The sequence below is a fragment of the Dermacentor silvarum genome, chromosome 10 (genome assembly GCF_013339745.2).
Source record: "Dermacentor silvarum isolate Dsil-2018 chromosome 10, BIME_Dsil_1.4, whole genome shotgun sequence".
NCBI classification, from domain to species: Eukaryota; Metazoa; Arthropoda; class Arachnida; order Ixodida; family Ixodidae; genus Dermacentor; species Dermacentor silvarum.
Window position 1 is genome coordinate 140353213 of NC_051163.1, and position 17737 is coordinate 140370949.

Here is a 17737-nt window from a genome sequence, read left to right on the forward strand (position 1 = left end):
TGGTGGCACCCCACGGCGGCCGCGGTGTATAGCCGACCGCAGCGATCAATAGCAGCCGCGTATGGGAATCCGCTTTATTAGAGTGCGACTATAGTGTACTAGAATAGGTGCCACTGTTTTCACAACAAATTCGTACAGGGGCGGGCCCTCGCCTCGATGACGTGGCCTCGCCTCGATTACGTATCACCAGTTTCTTTTTTTTCCCTCTCTTTGTGGCGGCGCGGTCGGTGTGCGGCGCCTCAGTTCGGATCAACTCATTCCACGTGACGGAGAACTTGGCCCGCGTATCATATTCGCGGCGCGCGTTGTTTTGTTTCGCTTGTGAAAGCGCGGAATACAACGATGAGCCCGCCTCCTCACCGACAGAGGGTGATCGAAAAGTACCTCCAAGGTACTTTTCATCATCATCATGAAGACTGAGTTTAAGCTTTTTGAGAGGTCCTTGGCTGCCGTCAACGAGAGGTTTGCTGTGCGGACATCCAGAGACATGAGCAAGCCGTCTTAATGTAAGGATGTATCGACTGCTTCTTGATGTTTCGCTGTGCGCGTAATTTATCATTGAAAAACGCAGTAGTAATTTTAACCAGGGACTAAACACGATAGAACGATTTGTTTTCAGTTGCGATTAGTGCGCAACACTAGACTATTGATTTATCTTGATTCGTCTTTTTGAAGATCGGGTTATCATTGTTCTGGTTACCGATTCAGAGTTCCCCTGGCCCCGATTTATTTCAGTTTGAGTGGACTATTGTTCTGGTTACCGCGACATGACCCGATCCTAAGAAATTTTGATACACGTAAAATTAACTGAACTGTTATTTTTTCGGTTTCAGTCATAATTAGAACAGCGCATGCAAGCTAATTGTGACTTTAAAAATGAGAAAGTCTATCCCTGTGCTCTTTACATATTTGCTTTGAATTCAAGACAGAGCTGCGCTTGGGCGTTTGTTTTGTATGCATCTGCGCTTTTTTTTTTTTGAACATTGAAAAAGTAGTCGTGCGCAACACGAGGCACTATTTGCGGTGGGGCTGTACTCCATGTCGTGCCACGGTCGGGTGTGTCATCCGTGGTCCTGCTAGAAGTGTGAATTGGACGTCTAGAGCGAGGAATAGGCCTGATGATGAACTCTGTATATGAGTTGAAGCGTCAGCGTCGAGCTTTTTGTCGTGTTATATTAAAATCCCAAGGCCCAACCAAACTGTAGCATGTTGGTGCTACTTTTAAGTTGTTACTTTTTAAAACCACACAAGAAAGTCTGGGAAATAATAATAATAATTATTATTATTCTGGCTGAGGAGAGCCAGAATTTCTTGCCAGAAGCATGCGGATCTTAAAGGTTCTTTGCTGTCCATTAAACGAAAACTAAAGCTAGATTCGATATTGCCTTCTGCCATGCATAAAACTAGGCGCCGTCATTACATCGTCTTTATTGTTTATTTTCAGCCAATGTCGTCTTCTACATGATCCACTGCGGGTGCATAATCTCTCTGGACAATGTGCCGTTTCGAGTTGTCAAAGAAACTGTCAAAATCTGCATATTTGGAACGGAATACTACAAGAAGACTCCAGAGAAACAAAAAAAAAGGTATGTTACATGGCGATGCACTTGCAAACGTTTCAGTCTCATGAAGATATCGAGCAGCGTTCCAACTCAAAGATTGTGGGCAAGCAGTGTAAGGAGGATACTTTGCGACAGGTTTTTAACTTATTTTCCCTTATACAATTCCCCTTTCAGGGCCCTTAGGTTCTAGTAAATGAATACCTTTAGGAAAAGCCCATTATGGCTGTGTACCAGGCACATAGCCGGTGGTTAGAGTGCCCCCCTCCCCCAAGAAATATTCAATTTTGCTGGGAGGTTCTCTACCCCCTCCCACCTGTGGCGTTTTCCCATGCCAGCCCCCCCCCCCTCCCCCCCTTCAGTGGTTGCGAGCCAAACAAAATCCTGGCTACATGCCTGGTGTGAAGTATGGAATCATGTCACTGTTGTTTTTTGTACTTACCAACGCCACATAATGTTACAGTTGACCTGTGTGTCTTTTAACATGTATGTAAAAAACACGAGAAATAAATATTGTTTATTTCATTTACAGGAAGCAAGCACCACTGACTGGCCGAAGGAGGTGTACGGGAAAAAGTGAATGAACCTCCAAGGCACAAAAAAGAGGGTTCACGAGACTTCTCCCCTTTTCGTGGAACGGCTATGTAGTATGCACCATACTAACGACTGATGCACCATACATCAGGTCGCATGTTTTGGTTACATGATGGGCAAAAACTAGGCAGCTCAACATTGGCGGTTTCGAGTTCCACGATACTAAAAGTACATATTTAGACTAACTTAAAAATACTAGCTGATAAATGCTAAGTTTAGACGATCGCCTATTTTATTGTGCATTACTGTTTCTTATGGAACCCCTTTTTATATCCCCATAGGATGCCACAGAAAAAAAAATGTTAAGTCTGGATAAATAAACAACTCCCTCAAGTCAGTAGTATCAGTATGTATACCTAAAACATTTCACTGAAAGGGTAATTCTCATAACTGCACTCGAAAATGGCCAGTTTGCCCAGCCTCTAATACCAGTCACAGCTGCTGAAGTAGTCTTGACGAAATTGCTCTACTGTTTAGCTCAACCTTAACAACAATTGCTCAACCACACCTCACATTTTCAAAGTAAACTCTTTATGCACATTAGGCATTCTCTCACATGTGGTTTATTTGCAGTCGATGCATATTACAAGCACGCTACTGAATATTCATTGAAGTAACCACCAGCTAAAATGTAATAACATGTTTTCATATACAATAGATGCTATATTAAAATCTCAAAAGGAAAGTATAAAAGCAAGCACTTTCATGGAAGTGCGGAAAGGATGCAACTTTACAAACAGTTTTATACACATACATTGAAAGCACCAGCCTAAAAACTTATCTTTATAGAAATTATGAACTGAAATTGTCACCGACACGAAACATTAAGGCAGTATTTCTACACATACACAGCCGTTGACAATGTCGCAATTACATGGCTATAATGGAGTCCAGTAAAAAACATACCATAATAATCTTAAAAGCTCTAAACATTCTAAAAATATTTGCACATATTTACAGATGTCCAAACACTCTGGTTAAGCCAAAGTTATGCATGATAAAAATTGAGTTTTGTAAAGTTAGCAATTTCTTTAAAAAATGAAAAAAAAAAACACCGAGTGGCAATTTCCCCTGATCCTTTCCTAGCAGTCCGAGCCAAAGCTCCTGTGAAAAGTCAATGAATCAATGGCAGAGTGACAGCACACTATAGGCGCCTTCTCTTTGGAAAAGGCTTCAGAGACGAACATCCCTTTGTCGGTGAGCCCCGAATGTGAAGGCCAGCACATTGTGGCACAGATTCAGACAACTTACGGAAGGCGACTTGCAATGAGCCGCTAGCCACCAACAATGTTTGAACGTCATGGCAGCAGTAAAGGAGGCAACTGAACTTTTCAAGTTCCTTGGTTATCATCATCATCATCGTCATCAGCCTATATTTTATGTCCACTGCAGGACGAAGGCCTCTCCCTGCGATCTCCAATTACCCCTGTCTTGAGCTAGCGTATTCCAACTTGCACCTGCAAATTTCCTAACTTCATCACCACATCTGGTTTTCTGCCGACCTCGACTCAGCTTACCTTCTCTTGGTATCCATTCTGTAACCCTAATGGTCCATCGGTTATACATCCTACGCATTACATGGCCTGCCCAGCTCCATTTCTTCCGCTTAATGTCAACTAGAATATCGGCTATCCCCGTTTGTTCTCTGACCCACACCGCTCTCTTCCTGTGTCTTAACGTTAGTCCTAAGATTTTTCGTTCCATCGCTCTTTGTGCGATCCTTAACTTGTTCTCGAGCTTCTTTGTTAACCTCCAAGTTTCTGCCCCATATGTTATCACCGGTAGAATGCCATGATTGTACACTTTTCTTTTCAACGACAGTGGTAAGCTCCCAGTCAGGATTTGGAAATGCCTGCCGTATGCACTCCAAGCCAATTTTATTCGTCTGTGAATTTTTTCTCATGATCAGGGTCCCCTGTGAGTAACTGACCTAAATAAACGTACTCCTTTACCGACTCTAGAGGCTGACTGGCGATCCTCAATTCTTGTTCCCTTGCCAGGCTATTGAACATTATCATTGTCTTCTGCATATTCATCTTCAACCCAATTCTTACACTTGCTCGATTAAGGTCCTCAATCATTTGCTGTAATTCGTCTCCATTGTTGCTGAATAGGACAATGTCATCTGCAAACCGAAGGTTGCTGATATATTCGCCGTTGATCCTCCCTACTAAGCCTTCCCAGTCTAAGAGCTTGAATACTTTAAGCATGCAGTGGATAGCATAGGAGAGATTGTGTCTCCTTGCCTGACCGCTTTCTTGATAGGTAACTTTCTACTTTTCTTGTGGAGAACCACGGTAGCTGTGGAATCCTTGTAGATATTTGCTAAGATATTCACCTATGCCTCTTGTACTCCTTGATTACGCAAGGACCATTTTCACATTTACACTGATGACTCGACAACTCTTGACGGATCTACAGGGGCTGTGATCTTCCCCGCAAAAGCTGTGACCCTTCAGTTTCAAACTTCTCACCGGACAACGTCGACTGCGGCGGAGCTTGCTGCACTTCGCTGCGCACTTCAAATGATTCACGAAGACTTACCACGAAGATGGAGCATATTTACAGATTCAAAGGCCGCCCTGCATTGTCTGCTATCCGCTCTACGTCGTGGACAACAAGACCAACTTGTGCTGGAAATAAGGCACCTTTGTCACCAGCTGGCAGAAAAAGGGCATGACATCACTTTTCAGTGGCTCCCAGGCTACTGCGGCATCATGGGCAACGAACAGGCCGATGAAGCTGCGAGGAGGGCTCACGAAAATGCTGTGAAAGAACCCATCCCGCTATCAAGAGCCGATGCAGTAACAAAGCTTCGCATAATCGCGCGTGATTCCACACGAGCCATGTGGAACACACCTGGTTTCCAACATACTCGACTGCACCGACTGGACCCATCCCTCCGGATACGCATTCCATCTGGACTTCCACGAATCGAGACAACTGCTCTCTGCCGACTGTGGCTTGGAGTATCCTTTACGAATGCTTTTGCTTGTCGCATCGGAATGGCCGACAGTGCTGCCTGTGATACTTGCGGCAGCGAGGAAACAGTCCAACATATCCTGTGTCATTGTCCCCGCTACAGCTCCCAGAGACAGTCGCTCGTAACGGAGTTGACACGCCTCGACGACCGGCCGTTTTCTGAGCAGACGATTTTAGAATGCCGACTGATACGGTCTTCACAGCAGAAGGCGACGAGGGCGCTACTGAAGTTCCTCCGGTCAAGCGACCTGGTTGAACGACTGTGACGCTCCTTAGTTCCTTTGTGAGTGTGTGTTTTTTTTTCCTTTTTTATCTCCCTCTCTAGGTGTGTGCATTTTTCTTTATCTTTCTGTCTCCCCTTACCCCTTCCCCAGTGTAGGGTAGCAAACTGGATATTTACCTTCCGGTTAACCTCCCCGCCTTTGGCATCTCATTTATCTCTCTCTCTCTTTTGATTACGCAATGCCTCTATGACTGCTGGTATCTCTACTGAATCAAATGCCTTTTCATAATCTATGAAAGCCATATAGAGAGGTTGATTGTACTCCGAAGATTTCTCGATTACCTGATTAACGACATGGATATGATCCATCGTAGAATATCCCTTCCTGAAGCCAGCCTGTTCTCTTGGTTGGCTGAAGTCAAGTGTTGCCCCGATTTTATTGCAAATTAGCTTGGTGAATATTTTATACAATACTGAAAGCAAGCTAATGGGTCTATAATTCTTCAATTCTTTAACGTCTCCCTTCTTATGGATTAGTATAATGTTGGCGTTCTTCCAGCTCTCTGGTACACTTGAAGTTGTGAGGCATTGCGTATAAAGGGCCGCAAGCTTTGCAAGCATGATATCTCCTCCATCTTTGATTAAATCTACTGTTATTCCATCTTCTCCAGCAGCTTTTCCCCTGGTCATGTCTTTCAAGGCCCTTCTAACTTCATCGCGAGTTATGGAAGGAGCCTCTGTATCCGGTTCATCACTATTTCGAATGAAAGTAGCTTGGCTGTTTTGGGTACTGTACAGGTCAGTATAGAATTCTTCCGCTGCTTTTACTATGTCATCAAAATTGCTGATGATATTACCATGCTTATCTTTCAGTGCATACATCTTGCCTTGTCCTATGCCAAGCTTTCTTTTTACTAATTTAATGCTGCGTCCATATTTTACGACTTCCTCAATCTATCTTGCTCGGTTATACGTTTGCGCAACTCCGACACTGAGGGGGCTGCGGTCCCAGGAACTATAGCAACCAGAGGCTGTAAAGGCAGTGGACAAAAGCTTGGCTCATTGACAAAGGGAATGTCCGGCTCTGATACTGCTGTACCAAGAGCCTATGAAGAAACTTCAGAACGGCTGGGCTCATTGAGAAGAGGAATCTCACAACCTGTTTCAGATTCTAGACAGCATCCAAGTGTAATTTGCGGTTTATTGAGGTAACTCTGCGGAAGAGAGGAAGAGCCCCACCTGTCGCTGTACTTAAAAATACCACAAAAGTGTTTGCATGGGTACTTGTGCTTTCTAAAGTCAGGGCAGGTACACGATGGCTTGGTGAAGTCGACTGTGTACACATAATCATCACCTCGGCGAAGCTCCTTTTTTTATTTATTTCATCATTCATCATTAGTACAGAAGGAGGTCCCGGAGTTACAAGAACTGTCAGGGGGACCTCCTATTAGTAATTTAACAATGCAATAATTATTACATTATGGCAACATAACAGCAACAGACATAAGAATACACAAAGTTAGTGAAGCAAATAATCAAATACAAGAAAGGTGCTTACAATAATTGAAGTTCAAAATATAGGCAAATTAAATACATACAGCGTATGAATAGATAAATAAATTGACACGTTATGGAAACATAGGAATGACACATATCAAAGAACACGAGGTTAATTTAACAGATAATTAGAAACAAATATATGCTCACAATACGCAAAGTACAAGTGTTATATAGACTATGTGACAAAAAAAATATAAAACAACTAAAGAGAAGGAGAAAAAAAAGAAGGCAAAGGAAGATACAGAATAAAAATAAATAAAAGCAATCAATACATTAAATAAATACAAAAACATTGAAAACTGGAAAATAATTCTGTATACAATATAGACTCATAGTAATGAGTCTGTGGCCAGTAGTGTCGTTAGTAAATATTTCTTCGTATCTCTCTTGAATGTTAATGTTGTGCGGCAGGCTTTAATATGGGGGGGGTAGTTTGTTCCAGTATTTAATGGCCGTAAAAAGAGCAGTAAACATTCCATAATTAGTGTTTATTCGAGGGAGTAAAAAATTGTTGTTAGCGGAAAATCTCGTATTGTTAGTGTTGGTAAGAGCAGGCCTATTAAATGTATCTAAAATGATTTCATGATTTAGTGTGCGGTATATTAGTAAAACCAATTTGAGCTGGAGCATGTAACGTAATGGTAGTATTTTTAGGGTACTGAAAATTAGGGTACTGAAAATTAAACCTCTTTCAGAATGAACCGAGAACATGCCTTCAATGGGAAGCTCTTTCATGCCTGTGTGATTGTATTCCTCTGAGTTAACAAGCCGTCTCAGCGCATGTTTAACAAACCCGTGCGGCCGTTTGTGCAGGTATGCAGGAATACTGTACTGTCTATATACTGATGACTGCCTCCTTGCTGCCTCACGGAATTTCACTTCTTTGTCGGGAAGGTAGCCATGAACAACAGCTGTGATTAGGGATGTTAACGACCGTTTCCCACTGGCACTTTTCACATACTGTGCCTTCAACACCCTGTTTTGGGCCTCAATGCCGTTATTTGTGGTCAAAACATCAAACTCCAGCCTGTAAGACATCACCCCCAGCTCCTTTACAGAGAGCCACACTGCTTCAAATTAACTGCGGAATTTTCAATTTTTACAATACTCTGAGGCAACAAGGACATCAAATGCCTTGTCAAACTCATCCTGTTTTGAAGCACTGGCTAAGTGTTTCATGAGTCTCAGGGCCTCATCCGGATCGGATATATTCTTTTCCTTTCTGCGCAGCCACCTTTGCCATGCCTGTAGTCTATGGAAGTCACAAATGGAGATTTGACTCTGTGGAAGCACTTGCTTGATGGCACTTATTTCTGCCTTGCTGTAATCTACCATCAATCACTGTGGGGACCAGTTATCACACCACTGTTTGAAAACGTCTAAAGCCTCAGCGATACAGTGGGCCGTCTCAAGCTGTACGATAAACACACCAGCTGGTGTTTATCTCGACGATGTATTCACAAGCAAGAGAAGTGGTAAGGCATAGTCACTAGTCTTGTGTGTTGCGTCCAGGCAAACTACTGAGCCTCCATACTTTTTAAGCATTTCTCTCATGAATTTTGTCTGGAAACAGAACAGCAACCGTGTCTTCACACTCGCTGGCAATGCTCTCTTCCACGTTGTTCGAGTCGCTGCTACACACGCAGCTGCGTGCTGCATACGGCCGATAGACAATGGAGGATTCGGGTTGCTCACCCCTCATCTTTTGAATAAGGATGCTAGCATTCTCTTGATCAACTGTGCTGAAGCGGTCTTTCTTAAGAACAGCTTGGATCTGGTTGCTGATATCACGATGTATTGGGAAAAAGTCCCTGCAGCTGCTATCAGGCTTTTCCTTGTTTGCAAAAAGTACGTCGTGCACGTAATAGTGCAGGCATTTTTCACATCTGATAAAGATGTGATTCCTTCCCTTGCCAACATTGGAATTCGCTAAGCAATGTTCGTGCCCATGTTTTGGCTAAAAGCTTCCACGTCCTCGAAACCATGGTTACGACGGGAACCGCAGTCGGCAATTCTAATGCATACTCGCGTCTCTTTGGCCACAGTCTGCTGCTCTGTGTCAAATGCCTCCTGCAGCTGCTTGGCCTTCTCTGCTTTCAGCCGACCCTCTTTTGTATGGCCGCATGGCTGGGGAAGGTCCACCTAGAAAGTAGGCATGGTCACCTATATTGAGCATACTTTATGGTTTAAAACAGCGCGACAAGATGAGGAGAAAGTGAAGACGAGACAGAAGACAGCGCTTAACTAACAACTTAAAATTTATTTCTACTTGTCCATTATATATACACGTGGGAAATACCAAAATAAACAGAGCGCGAAACATAAAAAGAGTGAAAAAATGTTCCAGAAGCCAGGGGAATTTATATTCACACGTATAGCTTCACTGGCTTTACTCAACAATAAAACAATAACAAAGCATAGACGTTTCACCACCTATGCGGGTGGCATCGTCAGTACACAAATGGCGTCACATGAAAGAGTAAATCAACATATATCTTGCCGTAAACATCCGGCAAAGGACCACGATTACTGTTGCATGCATTTGGTTATGACGGATGAACCATGATTCGATGAATTTCCTTGGGCCCCATCGTTGTTCCCGTGCCAGCGTCGTCACATTATCGAAATCGAACACGTGTCCTTTCGTCAGGCAGTGGTCGACTAATTCCGTCTTGGCACGTGTTGAATGTGTGGCTTTGGTGACGTCCCTGGCGTGTTCCTTGATGCGAGTATGACGTCGTCGCCCGGTCTCACCGATGTAGCAGGCATCACAGTCCGTACAGTTAACTTTGTACACAACTCCGCTTTGTTCGTCGGAGGGGGTGCGGTCCTTTGGTTTTGGGAACACGTTAGCCAGTGTGCGCATGGGTTTAAACACAGTCCTAACGCCCAGAGGTCGCAAGGCCCTACGCACAGCTTCTGACACGCCGCAGACATGCGGGATGCACACAACAGAATTTTCATTATTAGCCCTGCTCTCGCGAGGTCTTTGCATGCGGCGCCGCGTGTCATCGACAAACCACTGAGGGTAGCTCCGTTTATTCAGGACAGTGGCAACATTAGTTTCTTCATGCTTCCTCAGGGTCTGCGTCGACGACAGCGCGTCGCAACGTGACAGAAGTGTACGGGCAACAGCATATTTGTGCTCCGCAGGGTGGTGCGAGTCAAAACTCAGCACATTGCCACTGTCGCAAGGTTTGCGGTATACGGATGTCGCCAATAAACCGCCCTCGTTCCGACGCACCAGCACATCTAGAAACGCCAAAGTGTCACCATCTTCCATTTCACAAGTGAATTGAATGGCAGGATGAACACTATTGAGTGCATCATGCATAGCCTGCAGATTGTGCTTTTCTACAATGACGAAAGTGTCATCTACATAACGGCAGTACATTTTCACAGGGGAGGGCAAGGTGGACAGACATAATGTTTTCACGTGTTCCATCAAAACATCTGCCACGATTACCGACACAGGGCTGCCCATCGGGACACCTTCTATTCGGTGGGAGACAGTTCCGCCAAAAGTGAAATATATTTGCTTTAAGCAAAACCTCAGTAAAATCATGATATCATCTACAGTCAGCGAAGTTCGACTTGTCAAAGTACAATCATCTTGTAGGCGTTTCTCGATTACATCGGTAGCCAGTTTTATCGGCACATTGGTGAATAAAGACGTGACATCAAAAGATGCCATAACATCCGCGTCACCCAGCTGCTGCTGACGTATCGCGGTAACGAATTCTTTGGAATTCTTAACCGTGAACGTGTTCTCCTCCGCAAGAGGATTTAAAATTTCAACTAAGAACTTGGACAAGTTGTGTGTCGGAGATCCAACAAAAGATACAATAGGTCTCAGGGGGCAGCTATCTTTGTGAACCTTTGGCAGTTCGTACGCTCTCGGCGTTGCCCCGTCACACGAGAAGAGACGGCGGTATAACGACTGGTCCACCATTGCTTTCGTTTTTAGCCTACGCAAGTAGTCTACTAATTGTCTTTCAGTACTTAAAGTAGGATCGTGCTGCATCTTTTCAAAGTGCAAAGGATCATCCAAAATTTCTTGCATTTTTTCTTCATAGTCCTTACGGTCCATGACAACAATGCCTTTACCCTTATCGGCTTCCAGGACCACGACAGAAGGGTCGGACCTCAGATCCTCAAGTGCAGCACATTCACTACTAGTAAGATTCGAACGAGGCGTTCTGGAATTAGCCAATATGTTCACAATGCGGCTACGAGCAAGGGCTACAGCCGCAGTATCTTTCATGTGACGGAAGCATTCCTCCGTTTCTACGATAATGTCACGTTTTGGAATCACCCGCGCTGCTACAGCAAAGTTCATCCCTCTTGAAAGAACACTCACATGGTCCCGAGACAGCTGTTTCCGAGACAGGTTCTGTATGCTGGTGGCCTCAGTGTGTCGTTGCGGAAGACTGGGTAGCAAAACGGACAGTTTCTTGTCATGGGCATGCGTGCATTTCTCTCGTTCAAGAGTTTCCGCCCTTGCTCTTGCTTCGAAAACCTCACTGAAGTCGGCAGCGCGTAGTTTCATGCGGAGATATGCCTCGGATGCATAAACTTTACGTCTTGCCTGGATGATTAGCTGCTTGTTCTCCTGAATTCGGGCCTTTAAGGAACCCCTGCTGAAGTCTCTTGCAAGCTTGCATCCGTAGGGTGTGTCGACCAGTGGCCGGCAGTGCAGGCTTTTGGGAACCACGTTGCTATTGAGGCACTTGTAGATGAAACGCAGGTGGCAGTCCTGACGGACAATTTTCGTCGCGTAGCCGATGTATTCCCTCAAGGGGCCAAGTAGAGCACATCCGTAACGATATCGGATACGTGAAAAAATGTTCCAGAAGCCAGGCGAATTCATATTCACACGTATAGCTTCACTGGCTTTACTCAACAATAAAACAATAACAAAGCATAGACGTTTCGCCACCTATGCGGGTGGGATCGTCAGTACACAAATGGCGTCCCATGAAAGAGTACATCAGTTGATGTACTCTTTCATGGGACGCCATTTGTGTACTGACGATCCCACCCGCATAGGTGGCGAAACGTCTATGCTTTGTTATTGTTTTATTGTTGAGTAAAGCCAGTGAAGCTATACGTGTGAATATAAAAAGAGTACAACACATACAGTAGTACGCGAGTAATACGCGAGCAGTAAACCCTGAGTAGTATGCGAAGCAGCCATGGGGTCGACTCGTGGTAGTTTTATCAGCTGTATAAACTTGGACATGCAGCAGCACCAGCAACGCGCAGAACTGTTGTCGCGTTCGCACCGAATGCGCGCGGCGTTGGGGACTGTTGCCGGTGGCTCTGGGGCGCCTACCGTCGCGCCTCTACAGGTACGTCCACACTAGCGACAAAAACGCGCGCGACACGCCGCGCGCGGCGAGCGGTGCTGTCGCGCGCGGCAAGATTCACGAAAAGCGGCAGCAACGAGCGGCAAACGCGCGAATGGGTGCGAGACCCATTTTTTTGCGGCAGCCGCAAAACGAGCTCCAATAAGAAGCGAGCCGCGCTGTTGTGGCGCCACCTGTCACATAAGCAAATAATCATAATCTATGGGCTCAGAGATTGAACAGTGACACGCACGCCGTAAAATCTCAGAGGCCATTTCCAGTCAAGGGGGCTGTTTTTGTTAAGGTTTCCCACACCGCCACAGAGACGTCGACGAAGAATTCGCCTCGCAATAGAGGCGTTTTTGGAAACCGTTCGCGGATATGCTTGCCTCTATGACAAATCGAACGTCGATTTTAAGGACAAGGAGTTGCGTGCCAACCGCTGGCACATGCGGGAAAGCAGAGTGTGCGCCGGGCTCTCAGTGTCCCTGTACCGCCATATAGGGCGCACCCAAAACTTTCTCGTCCGCTTTCTGGCACGTGGACGTCGCACAGGTAAAGAACGAATAAGTATTATAGTGTTCACAGTCACCAGTGCCTCTTCGTCCGTATCCGACATGGCTGAGCGTGGCTGGCAGTGGCGCAAAGAAACACGGACACTTCCAACGGAACACGAAATCGGCAGAACGGAGAGCGCGTTGTTACGAGAAGTATCGAATGGAACGAGACAACGCGACACTCCACGCGCCGTTGCCGCGTGCAGCAAAGCGCGAGTGTGGACTTGCCCGCGCGAGTCTGCCGCGTGCGGCGTGTCGCGCGCGTTTTTGTCGCTAGTGTGGACGTACCTTTACCTAAACTGCTTCGCATTATCGCGCGCGGAGCCGCAGGTGTTGCCATTCGTTGCGCAATCCGGAGAGGAGAGGAGCGTCGGAAAGGAGAGGAGGAATGCCGAGAGGAGAGGAGATGAGACAAGGATAGGAGAGGGAGGAGGATGCGCATGCGCAGTAGGGGTGTAGACGCACGGCGCTTGGATCATGGAGGAAGGAAAAAACTAGGAGGGAGCGTCACGTGACAATCTTGAAGCCTGGTCATAAAAAATTTAGAGGAATGGAATGATGGGAAATAGGCCCTCACGTGATAGGCAAGCGGTAGATTTTACTCGGTTCGCTTCGGTGTCTTCATCATCATCATCATAAAAACTTTATTATATAGACTGAGGAGTTTGGAGCACGCTGGCTCCAGGGCCCCCCGCACGACCCCACGGCACTCAAGCGTTTATGTTAGTCCGGTCCATAACGCTGGCAGCCCGGTCAGTGGCAATGGTCTGCACGACCGGGTCTCCGGAGCGGAGCAGCGCCTCCCAGTCCTCCCAAGTCTTCAGGTGCTCTAGGCCCCGCGGGGGAGGATCCGCCGGGCAATGAGAAAGGAGATGGAGAGCAGAAGCGCGAGGTTGCGGACAGAGAGTACAGGCTGAAGTGAGGAAAAGTGGCTGATAGTGAGAAAGAATGAGAGGAGAGGGGAGAGTTTGTGTCTGTAATTGGCGCCAAAGGGTTGCTTGTCGATTGCTAAGGTATTCGTGCGGTGGAGGGTACAGCTGGCGCGCCGCCTTGGAGGCATGCGTCAGCTCGTTGAAAGCGTGCGCGCGCTCCTTCGTGAATCCCGGATCGGAGGCCGCAAGAGCCCGGTTTAAAGAACCTCGGGCTAAGAGGTCTGCGGCCTCGTTTCCAGGATTCCCGCAGTGCGTGGGCACCCAAATCAGCTCCACATGACGGGGCGGGGGCGCGGCGGGCGAGTCCAGTATGCAAAAAGCAGGAACGTGGACTCGGCCTCGTGCGAAATTTAGGATTGCAGTTTTGGAATCTGATAAAACATACCGGGCTTCTGTGTTGACGATGCCCAGGGCAATGGCAGCTTCCTCTGCAGCTTCGGGAGAGGTGTCTGGGGGGAGTGTGTGTGTTCCGATGGGGGAGAGAGTGTTATCCACCACCGCAGCAACCGCTTCATCGCCCGTGCAGTTTCGTCTGCTGCAGGGGTTTCGGAATATGCGCACATACTCGGCGTGGCAAACGCGCGCCGAGGTTAGTGAAGGAATTCGAGTGTGTGAAGCAGTTGAGTCTCGCCGCTTAATTAGCAGACAGCCGCCAAGGCTGTTGCGAACGAAGGCGTCGGTTAACCGGCATTGCGCCGAACAACCCGGGAGGACCACCTCAAGGACGAGTTGCGTTTCAGTGTGGTTTCAGGGAAGCGAGGGAACCTTTCGGCCTGCAAGCGTGTGAAGGCAACCAAGCCGCCCTTCCGACGACGATTCGTTGCGTTTGACGACGTCTTCTGGGAAACAATGATGCCTTTCGCCCCCGCAAAATGTGCACGCGATTAAGCGAGCGTACAGGGTCCGAAGCGACTGTCCCTACGGGAGAAAAAATGCGTCCCGTCTTGAGCCCAAGGATGGACTGGCGAGCCGGAGACTCCGAACATATTTAGGGCCGTGCCGGCCCGTAGCGCAGTCGACACTGTTGCTCGAGATCTGCTCAAAGTCTTCGGCCTCTTAGCAGACCGGCGAGAACTCCCGTCAGCAGTAGGCACACCTGCGTGATGAAGTGTTTTGTGCCAGGATGCCCTAATCGAACAGAAAATCGGCGCGATGGTCTGTCCTTCCATAGGTAAGCACAACGAACGTTTCTTTTATTTATGAAAATGGAACTGCAATATTCGCGATCGTTAGTGACTACGTGCTCGTGTGAATTATAACTGACGAAATAGTGGTGCAATACTATTCAAGCCATTTTTTTTCCAACTTTGTCATAATCCCCACTAAGTGTTAAACATTTATTTCTCTTTAAAGTACTTTTATCAGCTAGCGTACACTCCTAAAAAGGTACGATGTGAAACTATTTATTGTCGAACAATCACATTTTCTGCTATAAAAATTATTATTCACTGAATTTTGTATGTATTTCTTGTGGCTGAAAACAATCAAAATTGCAATAAAACTAATTAATTGAAGAAACCATGAAAGATTAGTCTTCACATAACATACCAAGTTTTGCAATAGTCGCCAAAAACACTAATTTTGTAGAGAATATTCTGCTCGTAGTAACTCGCCTTGTGTGTGCAAAGTTCAAACATCATGTTGCAAAGTTCAATCACTCCCCATGTTGAGGCTAAATATTATTTTCTTTTTTTTCAGGAGATATGATGTTGGTTGACATATTTTAAACAGATAAATGACAGTTGAGATGAAATAACACAGTTTTACTTTAAATTACAGGAGTGAACATCATTTTCATTCATTTATTAGTAGTACCCTGAAGGCCTGGAGGCATTACAGAGGGGGCATTACATTATGTATGTGTTACAGCTATATCTTTGATATGTTTGTGTGAAACATGCTCTGCAAAGTTACTACAGCTCCATTTTCCCCGAGATTCAATTAGCTGTATGTGTATTTTAAAAGCACACTTAGATCAAACATAGTTTTCTACACAAGGGGATGTGGTGTGTTGGGAAAACATGCACAGATCATGCGAGGTCTATTGCATGATTCTGCAACGGTTGTGTAAATGCATTCCACAGCAAATGTTATTGTTGGACCTATGACAAAGAAGTCTGGCACAGCTGTGGACGACACGAAGGACGCTGACAGGAAGACACAACTGCGTAGGCTTAGCCAGGCGCACCAGGAACAGCGTCGAGCCCGAGCCCCACTTCAGTAGCGCTGGCAATCCGGCTGCGGAGCTCTGCACGGCGTACTTCTTCTTCCTTACATCTTCCCCCCTCGCTGAAGACGGAGCCGCACAGGAGGCCTAAGGCGTCGTAAGGACGAAGGGCTCGTGATACGGCTTGAGCCGATCGACATGGACAGTTTCGCGGCTGCGGCGACGCAGGTCCGTAGGGGGCGTCAGAGGTTCGATGACGTAGTTCACCGGAGAAGTTTGCTGTAGAACCCGGTAGGGTCCATGGTATCGGGATACAAACTTGGAGGAGACACCTGGTGTCGAAGTAGGAGGCACCCACAACCAAACGAGAGCGTTAGGCGAAAACTGGCTGTGGGGGCGCCCGTCGTCATGACGAAATTTCTGTAGCGCTTGTTCTTGCGTTGTTAGAGAGCGAGCTAGTTGCCGACATTCTTCTGCATACCGGGCGGCTTCGGAAACCGGTGTACCCTCTGATAAGTCGGGACGGTAAGGAAGAATAGTGTCAATCGGAAATGACGGTTCTCGGCCGTATAGAAGAAAGAAGGGAGAAAAGCCCGTCGTTGCCTGGGGTGCCGTATTGTAGGCGTACGTGACATAGGGAAGGATGAGGTCCCAGTTTGTGTGGTTGGAGGCGACATACATCGAAAGCATGTCGCCAAGAGTTCGGTTAAACCGCTCTGTCAATCCATTTGTTTGCGGGTGATATGCGGTGGTACAGCGATGAATAATGCGGCATTCAGTGAGAAGTTCTTGAATGACATCGGCGAGAAAGACGCGACCTCGGTCGCTCAGGAGTTCGCGGGGGGCGCCGTGACGGAGAACGAAGCGTTGAAGCAGGAAGGAGGCAACGTCACGAGCTGTCGCGGCTGGTAGAGCGGCCGTTTCTGCATACCTCGTGAGGTGGTCTATGGCTACAATGACCCAGCGATTGCCAGCAGCTGTGTATGGCAGAGGCCCGTATAGGTCTATTCCAACGCGGTCAAAGGGTCGCGAAGGGCACGGTAAAGGTTGCATTGGTCCAGAAGAGCGGCAAGGATCAGGCTTGCGGCGTTGACATTCGGTGCAAGAGCGAATGTACTTTTGCACAAATGTGTACATACCGCGCCAATAAAACCTATGACGTAGTCTGGTGTAGGTCTTGAAGAGACCAGCGTGTGCACACTGAGGGTCGGCGTGGAAAGCGGCGCATACATCAGTGCGGAGCTGCCGGGGTATGACAAGCAGCCATTTGCGGCCGTCGGAACTGTAGTTACGGCGATAGACGATTCCGTCGCGGATGGCGAAGTGCGAAGCTTGTCGGCGGAGCGCTCGGGATGGTGGGCGTGCAGGTGAATCGGAGATGTAATCTATCAAAGATGAAATCCAGGAGTCCTTGCGCTGCTCCAAAGCCATGTCGACAGAAGCGAATGGGGGAACTGGGTCATCTAGAACGGAGACACTGACAATTTCGGCGTGGACAGGCGAGCGCGAAAGAGCATCGGCATCGGCGTGCTTCTTGCCGGAGCGGTAGACAACACGGATGTCGTACTCTTGGAGCCTCAGTGCCCACCGGGCAAGGCGGCCGCAGGGATCCTTGAGGGACGACAACCAGCAAAGTGCATGGTGATCGGTAACGACATCGAAGGACCGGCCGTACAGGTATGGGCGAAACTTTGTAATGGCCCAGATGATCGCTAGGCATTCTTTTTCAGTGACTGAATAATTCGCCTCAGCCTTGGTGAGAGTGCGGCTCGCGTAAGCAACAACATATTCCTGGTAGCCGGGCTTTCGCTGGGC

General features: G+C 47.1%; 1 long non-coding RNA gene and 1 pseudogene across 1 annotated transcript; one reads left to right on the forward strand and one right to left on the reverse strand.

Annotated features, from left to right (window-relative positions):
* Window positions 1-1018: 1018 nt before the first annotated feature.
* LOC125940641 (uncharacterized) lies at window positions 1019-2383 on the forward strand. The gene is made up of 2 exons (XR_007463839.1): window positions 1019-1586; window positions 2092-2383. It is a non-coding gene; the product is annotated as an uncharacterized LOC125940641 (long non-coding RNA).
* Window positions 2384-6464: 4081 nt separating this feature from the next.
* LOC125941132 (uncharacterized) lies at window positions 6465-11788 on the reverse strand (annotated as a pseudogene).
* Window positions 11789-17737: the final 5949 nt, after the last annotated feature.